The sequence below is a fragment of the Balaenoptera musculus genome, chromosome X, assembly GCF_009873245.2.
Source record: "Balaenoptera musculus isolate JJ_BM4_2016_0621 chromosome X, mBalMus1.pri.v3, whole genome shotgun sequence".
NCBI classification, from domain to species: domain Eukaryota; kingdom Metazoa; phylum Chordata; class Mammalia; order Artiodactyla; family Balaenopteridae; genus Balaenoptera; species Balaenoptera musculus.
Window position 1 is genome coordinate 97,627,989 of NC_045806.1, and position 8,838 is coordinate 97,636,826.

Here is an 8,838-nt window from a genome sequence, read left to right on the forward strand (position 1 = left end):
TTCTGTATTAGTTTCTCCCACTCTTTTTCTGACATTGGTAATTTGTTGTTTCTCTTTTTTCCCCCTCAAGTCTTAGTAATGTATATTAATTTATTAATCCTTTAAAGATTGAACTTTAGACTTTGTTGATTTCCTTTATTGCATTTACTTTTTCTATTTTATTCAACCCTGTTCTTATCTTTATTATTTATTTCCTTCTAGTTTCCTTTATGGCTGATTTGCTGCTTTTTCTACTATCTTGAGATGGTAACTTAGATAACTGAAGTTCAGCCTTTCTTTTTTTTCTAATATACACATTTCTAGCTATATATTTCTAAACACTGCTTTAGCTGCATATCTCAAGCTTTTGACCATATTTTCATTAACCACCTTCTCAAAATATTTTCTATTTTCCACTCTAGTTTCTTCTTTGACCCACAAGATATTTAGAAGTGTATTCCTTAATTTCCAAACACTTTGTAGTATTCTAGTTGAAATTTTTATTGTCTTTAGTTTAATTCCACTATGTTTAAAGAACATATTCTGAATGATTTCAAGCATTTTGTATTTGCTGAAGTTCATTTTACATTCACATTTTTTCAATTTGGGAAAATAGTCCATATGTACTTAAAAACAATGCATATTCTGTTGTAGTTTGTATGTAGTACAAACAAAATTGATTTATTTTTCACATAAAATTTATATATTAGGTCGTTTGTTAATTGTGTTTTTAGGTTTTTCATGCCCTTACAGATTTTTTTCCTACTTGTACCATGAACTATTTTGAGAGATGTATTATAGTGTTCAAAATATCCAACAGTGATGATGGTCAATTTTTCTTCTTGATTTTATCAATGTTTGCTTTTTGTATTTCAAAACTCTGTTATTGGGTGTTTAAAAAATTAGGCAAACCTGCGAAATCTGAGGGAACAGTCCCCAAAGATTACCCTGACATCAGACACCAGCTGTAAGTTCAGGACCCCTGAGGGCTACAAATTCAAGTTTCCCATGATCATTCTCAGGTTCAATAACTCACTAGAATAACTCACAGAACTCAGGAAAATATTATGATTACAGTTTTGTTATAGCAAAAAGGTACAAATTAGAACCAGCCAAAGGAAGAGATGCATAGAGTGAAGTCTGGGAGGGTTCCAAATGTGAAGCTTCCATCTTCCTCAGGGGTGTGTTACCCTCCTGACACCAGTGTATGACAATATTAAAAGAATACTGCCAACAAGGGAAGCTGACCCAAGCATTTACTATCTAGGGTTTTTAATGGGGCTTGATCACATACTTCCTGCATGGCTGATCTTTATTCTCCAGGCCCCCCATCTTTAGTCTCCAGTTCCTCCACAAGTTAGAACCAATAGAATGTGGCTTATAGCCCCCATCAAAAATCACATTGTTAGACTGTCTGGTGGCCAAAGCCCACAGGCAAACAGAGGCACTCCTACCAGGAAGAACATTCCAGGGACCTAGAGATTACCTCCTAGTAGCTGAGGGCAATGATCAGAACTCTATTTGGGTAAAGTTAATTCTTCACTGCCTAGGTGCTAACATATTTACAATTTTGATATTTTACTTTTAGACTGATCATTTCTGTATTATGAAGTTTCTCAATCTGCTTATCTGATAATTAATATAGATATATCAGATATCTTCTGGATAGTGATTCCATAGCCTATCTTTTTTAATCCATGGAACTCTAATCTTTGTCTTATGTGACTACTGGAGAAACTGCTCTGATTTTCAGAGGCATTCTGCTTGTGATTTTAGCCTTCTATCCCATGCATCCCCAATATGCAGCACATATTTTGAGGAGAATTTTGGCTGCATGCTTAACTCCCTTCTCCAAATCTCTGCCCAAAGCAATGCTGATTTCTATGTCCCCCTGCAGTGGCCCTCTTCTTTGCACTAGGATTTGCAATGGATTTGCAGCCTTCTAGCTGCACTCAGAGCTGACAATTGTTCACAAGTAAATGTGGCAGCAGAGAATATCTCACATCTTCTATCTCCTGAGTCTTACCTTTTTTATTTCTAAACACCTCAGCATCTCTTTGCTGCCTTCTTTCAGATAATTTCAAAAAACTTTCTGGCTCTGCCAGTAACTCCATCCTAATTATAGTGGAAATTCTTTCACAAAGTTGGAGATTTCTTTCATTTTCCCTCCAAATTTTGTTGTCTCCAAGCTAATGCCCCAATTTCTTTTTACCTCAAGTGATATGATTACAAAACCAGTTGCCATTCTAGTTCCCTTTACTGGACATTAGAATTAATCACATTATGCTTGATGTTGGTTTCCATTGAGGTCTGGTCATCTGGAATTTTGTAGCTCCTCATATGATTCTAATTTGCAGCCTAGGTTAAAAACCCCAGATCTAAAGTAATTATAAGAGCACCTGGCAAATATTAAGCATTTGGTAGGTGTTGGTTATTTTCATTGTCTTCAGAAGCTGGGGTAATAGTTTTCTTAGTTTTTTATAAACAATATTGGAAAGTTATCTGTGAATGAAAACTACCTTTCACATATGCTTGTTAACATAACTTCCTTTTTCCAATAGCATTATAGATTTAAGATTTTGTTTTGTTTTCTTTACACAGTTTATTCCCACTGTGGTCTACTTTTCTTTACCCTGGCAGGGAAAGGCAAGCTGTAATTCAATACTACTGACCTGATGCATACAGATAAGTATGCAATTTGTTCCAGATTCATTCCATAAACTGTTTTCTAAAAGTATTAAATTCAGAAGTTTTTTTTCTTGTCCCTTTCTGATTTATATAGCTAACTCTAGATGACAGATTAATGGGAAAATCAACCTCCCAGTCCATAGAGAGTCCATGTGCAAGGTCTTGATAACCTCCCACCCACCACAACATTGAAGTCATCTGATTATTATCTTACAATTTACAAAGAGTTCATACAGATTAAAGGGTTTTCAAACTGTAGTCAGATCTTCAAAAACAGCACGGTCTGTAGGAGAAGATAAAAACCCCAAATTATATTTACCTTATTAAGGAGATAAATCATGACACAGAAGGAAAGGTTCTTGCTATATGAGCCCATGATAATCCTCCTAGTGTCCTCCAGAGACTAAGCTTAGTGTCTGGCCCTCTACTAACATATTTTCATCTTATGTGTAGAAAGTAAAACGCCTAAAAGCCTTGAAAATATAAGGATTAATTTTATAAAATATAGGTCTCTTTCAAACATCTCTTCCTAAATTTCAGAGGAACAGCTCACACATTAGAATTTTCATGTTTTAAGGCCTAGTTTAGCCATATTCCAGAAGAAAAATCTTAGCCAATAGAATATATTTTAAAAAGCCTCTACCTTGTCTAGAAGGTACAACTATGAGTTTTTTGAGTCTTAATTGAAACTCTTGCTGCAGGTTGAAAGAGATGACCTGAAACTGGCAAATCTATTTTATTCAGGTGGAGATACACTATGCTCAGGCAATTCTTTGTGTTATAAATGTCTGAAGGTTTTAAAATCTAAACTACTTGCAAGGAGGTAAGGATAACTAGAGATTCAGCCAGATGAAGAGAGTTACCCTAAATGAATGATTCTCAGTCACAAATGTCTACCACACATGCCTGGAGCCCTTCCCCAGTCATACTGAGTCAGAATCTCTGGGGGTGGGCAAGAATAAATATATTTATAAAAACCCTCAAAGTGGGAGGGGATATGGGGATATATGTATACATATAGCTGATTCACTTTGTTATACAGCAGAAACTACCACACCATTGTAAAGCAATTATACTCCAATAAAGATGTTAAAAAAAAACGCTCAATGTGATTTCTGTAGACTACAGCTGGAAAAGAGTTGAGTTATTCAGTAAAGTCTCAGTAGGAGATAAAATATTTACTCCAACTGCAGTAAGTGCAGAGCCCTATAGTACAGTGCTAGTGACCATCCTCCAGGGTGAAATCGATCCATTAATCAACAATCTTCAGGATGTTAATTTAACTGTGAGCTCACCTCGTCATATCATTTAACTCATATTTTCCCATTTCATTTGTGAATATATAAAAAATTATTTACCAAATGCTTTGGAAAGCCCAGGTACATTATGTTTGTTAATACCAGTTTAGTAACCTTATTTTAAAAGGAAGTGTTATCTGAAACTTACTTTCAAAAGGTTCAGAAAAAAAGAAAAGAAAAAAAAATATATATATATATATAAAAAGAGAATACACACACATAGAAAGAGAGAGAGAAAGCAAATATGGCAAATTGTTAACATTTGGAGAATCTGAATGAAATATAAATGGGTTCATTGAATTATTCTTTCAACTTTTCTATATCTTTTCAATTTTTCAAAATAAAAAGTTGGGGACAGATGAATGGATAAAGAAGATATGGCACATATATACAATGGAATATTACTCAGCCATAAAAAGAAATGAAATTGAGTTATTTGTAGTGAGGTGGATGGACCTAGAGTCTGTCATACAGAGTGCAGTAAGTCAGAAAGAGAAAAACAAATACCGTATGCTAACACATATATATGGAATCTAAAAAAAAAAAAAGGTTCTGAAGAACCTAGGGGCAGGACAGGAATAAAGACGCAGATGTAGAGAATGGACTTGAGGACACCAGGAGGCGGAAGGGTAAGCTGGGACGAAGTGAGAGAGTGGCATGGACTTATATATACTACCAAATGTAAAATAGATAGCTAGTGGGAAGCAGCTGCATAGCACAGGGAGATCAGCTCTGTGCTTTGTGACCACCTAGAGGGGTGGGATAGGGAGGGTGGGAGGGAGACGCAAGAGGGAGGAGATATGGGGATATATGTATATGTATAGCTGATTCACTTTGTTATAAAGCAGAAACTAACACACCATTGGTAAAGCAATTATACTCCAATAAGATGTTAAAAAAAAAGAAAGAAAAAGAGAAAAAAAAGTTGGGGAAATGAAAAAAGTGGGGGAATGAAATCTAATAGGATTAGTTACTGATAAATCCACTCTGGTTCTTCATGAATATTGCTTTTCTTTTCAAGTGTTTGAAGATCAATCTTTTATAACTATTCTGAGATCCAACTTTTCTCCAGTTTTGAAAATTAAAGCATTTGCCCGTATTCAAATTCATATTTCCTATCCTTTATTTATTGGGTACAAATCTTTATCAGGCATCATGCTGGGTATAGAGTGATAACAAAAGACACAATTCCTATCCTACTATCTTGTAACCTGTATAACCTCTGTCTTTCTTCTTGATTTCTCCAAAAACTATACCATTTACACTTCCCCAAGTAAACCCTGCACTCTTCCACTTCAATACTCTGATGCGAGACTGGGGGATTTTCATCCACTTAGGGTATCCTTCCACTTCATTGCTACCTTTTGAAGTCTTACCCATTTTCAAAGTCCATACTAGGTAAAACATTCACTATACTCCTTCTTGAGATCTCATAGGAGGAATTGATTTCTCTCTCTCCTAACCCAAACTAGCAATTTTTACATATATACATCACAAATTGCTTTGTAGTTTAGTTTTGAAAATGTCTCAACCAGATTATGAACCCTAGAGGGAAGTGACTCTGTTTTATTGATCTTTTGCATTGCCAAACAGATTCTAACACTGCCTAATACACACAGGCATACCTTGGAGATACTGTGAGTTCGTTTCCAAACCACCACAGTAAACTGAATTTTGCAATAAAGTGAGTCACATGAATTTTTTGGCCTCCCAGTGCACATAAAAGTTATGTTTACACTATACTGTAGTCTATTAAGTATGCAGTAGCATAATGTCTAAAAAATGTACATACCTTAATTTAAAAAATATTTTTATATAAGCCAGTACATAGATTAAAAGCCAAAATATTGTAAAAGCAACTATAACTACCATAAACAGTACAGGGATAAGCATGAAGAGGTAAAATAGGACATCAAAATGTTGGGGGGGGGGGTAAAAAAATGTAGATCTTTTAGAATGTGTTTGAACTTATAATATGACTATCAGTTTAAATCAAGTAGATATAATTATGGGTCAACATGTATGAAACCTATGGTACTCACAAATCAAAAACCTACAATAAATACACAAAAACTAAAAAGAAAGGAACACAAGCATATTACTAAAGAAAATCATCAAACCACAAGGGAAGAAAAAAAAAGAATAAATGAATAAAGAAGAACTGCAAAAACAACCAGAAAACAGGTAATAAAATGGCAATAATTACATACCTATCAATAATTACTTTAAATGTCAATGGAATAAATGCTTCTAAGGTAAGAGTGAGGATTACAGGATATAATGAATATAAAGTACTTAAAATAATACCTGGCACATAATAAACTTTTATTATTAGAAATAATGACGAATTTTGAGATGAGATTTTCAGGACTGGAGATCCTGCAGAAGTGAGTGAGTAGTGATGTGTCAAAGAAATATAATCGAAACTGTCAAAACTACTCTGTTTTAATCCTAGCCTTTGATAACCTGAGGAAACATGTAAAATATAGATCATACATACTTCATAGGACTGCTGTAAAAATTACAAGAAATATTTCATGCAGAGCACTTTAGCTTAACACCTGCCTTATTGTAAGCTCTCAATAAACATTAGCTATAATTATTTTTGTTATTAATAAAGAAATATTAATGAAAGAGACTTCCATTTTTGAAGCTTTGAGGATTCTAATGCTAAAACCTTAAAGCAGTAATTTATTTTAGACATGACATTAATCTAGGATTGTTGCTTCTCTTCTATAATTAACACCACTTGGTTATATAATTCCAGAATTGTTTATTCCTTCTGGAAATTGTTTTAGCAAACAGCTTTCTGATTCATAAGTAAAATCTCTGTAATTATATTACTCCCTTTTTAGAACGTTTCAGAGTCCCAAAAATTCACATTCAGTAATGCAAGTTGACAAATCATCTTAACTTATGCAAAATACATTTACACTTAGCTAGGAGATTAACACAGTTGTACTTTGATCTGATTGCCCAAAGGAAAAAGGAAGAAATGTACCTCCTCTCTCTCTCTCTCTCTTTTTTATTATTGAGAGTCATCTATGGTGAAAGAGGTTCCATTACCTTGACTAATAATAGGTGTGAAAATAGTATATGAAATGACTTGCATTATACTCTGGGAGCTATTTTTCATTTAAAAAAAGCTTTTTAAAAAGCTATAAAATAAGAAATGTTCAATGCAGGACCTTGGCAAATCTAGAAGTTCAAAAGAAAAAAATTGCCTGTAATCCCACTATCCTAAGATACTCTTAATAGTATTTTAATGTATGTTCTTTTAGGCTGTTTTTTTCTGTGTATATTTTCTTTAGCAAAATGGTTTATTTTGTGCATACTCTTTTGTAGCAAAATTTTTTTCTCTAGGTAGTATATTGTGATCATTTTCCCATGCCGATACATATTCTTCTACAACATTTTTATTTAATTTATTTACCTATTTATTTATTTAATTTTATTTCTCCCCACCCCCACCCCTCACCTCTGGCAACACCAAATTTTTTCTCTGTATCTATGAGCTTGTTTGTTTATTTGTTTGTTTGGGATTTTTTTGAATTTTATTTATTTTTTATACAGCAGGTTCTTATTAGTTATCAATTTTATACATATTAGTGCATACATGTCAATCCCAGTCTCCCGATTGATCCCACCACCCCCCACCACCACTTTCCCCCCTTGGTGTCCATACGTTTGTTCTCTACATCTGTGTATCAATTCTGCCCTGCAAACTGGTTCATCTGTACCATTTTTCTAGGTTCCACATATATGCGTTAATGTATGATATCTGTTTTTCTCTTTCTGAATGACTTCACTTTATATGACAGTCTCTAGATCCATCGACGCCTGTACAAATGAAACAAAATTGTTCCTTTTTATGGCTGAGTAATAGTCCATGGTATATATGTACCACATCTTCTTTATCTATTCGTCTGTCGATGGGCATTTAGGTTGCTTCCATGACCCAGCTATTGTAAAGAGTGCTGCAATGAACACTGTGGTACATGTCTCTTTTTGAATTATGGATTTCTCTGGGTATATGCCCCATAGTGGGATTGCTGGGTCATATGGTAATTCTGTTTTTAGTTTTTTGAGGAACCTTCTTACTGTTCTCCATAGTGTCTGTATCAATTTACACTCCCACCAACAGTGCAAGAGGGTACCCTTTTCTCCACACCCTCTCCAGCATTTGTTGTTTGTAGATTTTCTGATGATGCCCATTCTAACTGGTGTGAGGTGATACCTCATTGTGGTTTTGATTTGCATTTCTCTAATAATTAGTGATGTTGAGCACCTTTTCATGTGCTTCTTGGCCATCTGTATGTCTTCTTTGGAGAAATGTCTATTTAGGTCTTCTGCCCATTTTTGGATTGGGTTGTTTTTTTTTTTTTTAATATTGAGCTGCATGAGCTGTTTATATATTTTGGAGATTAATCCTTTGTCCGTTGATGCGTTTGCAAATATTTTCTCCCATTCTGAGGGTTGTCTTTTCGTCTTGTTTGTAGTTTCCTTTGCTGTGCCAAAGCTTTGAAGTTTCATTAGGTCCCATTTGTTTATTTTTGTTTTTATTTCCATTACTCTAGGAGGTGGATCAAAAAAAATCTTGCTGTGATTTATATAAAAGAGAGTTCTTCCTATGTTTTCCTCTAAGAGTTTTATAGTGTCCAGTCTTACACTTAGGTCACTAACCCATTTTGAGTTTATTTTTGTGTATGGTGTTAGAGAGTGTTCTAATTTCATTCTTTTACATGTAGCTGTCCAGTTTTCCCAGCACCACTTATTGAAGAGACTGTCTTTTCTCCATTGTATATCCTTGCCTCCTTTGTCATAGATTAGGTGACCATAGGTGCATGGGTTTATCTCTGGGCTTTCTATCCTG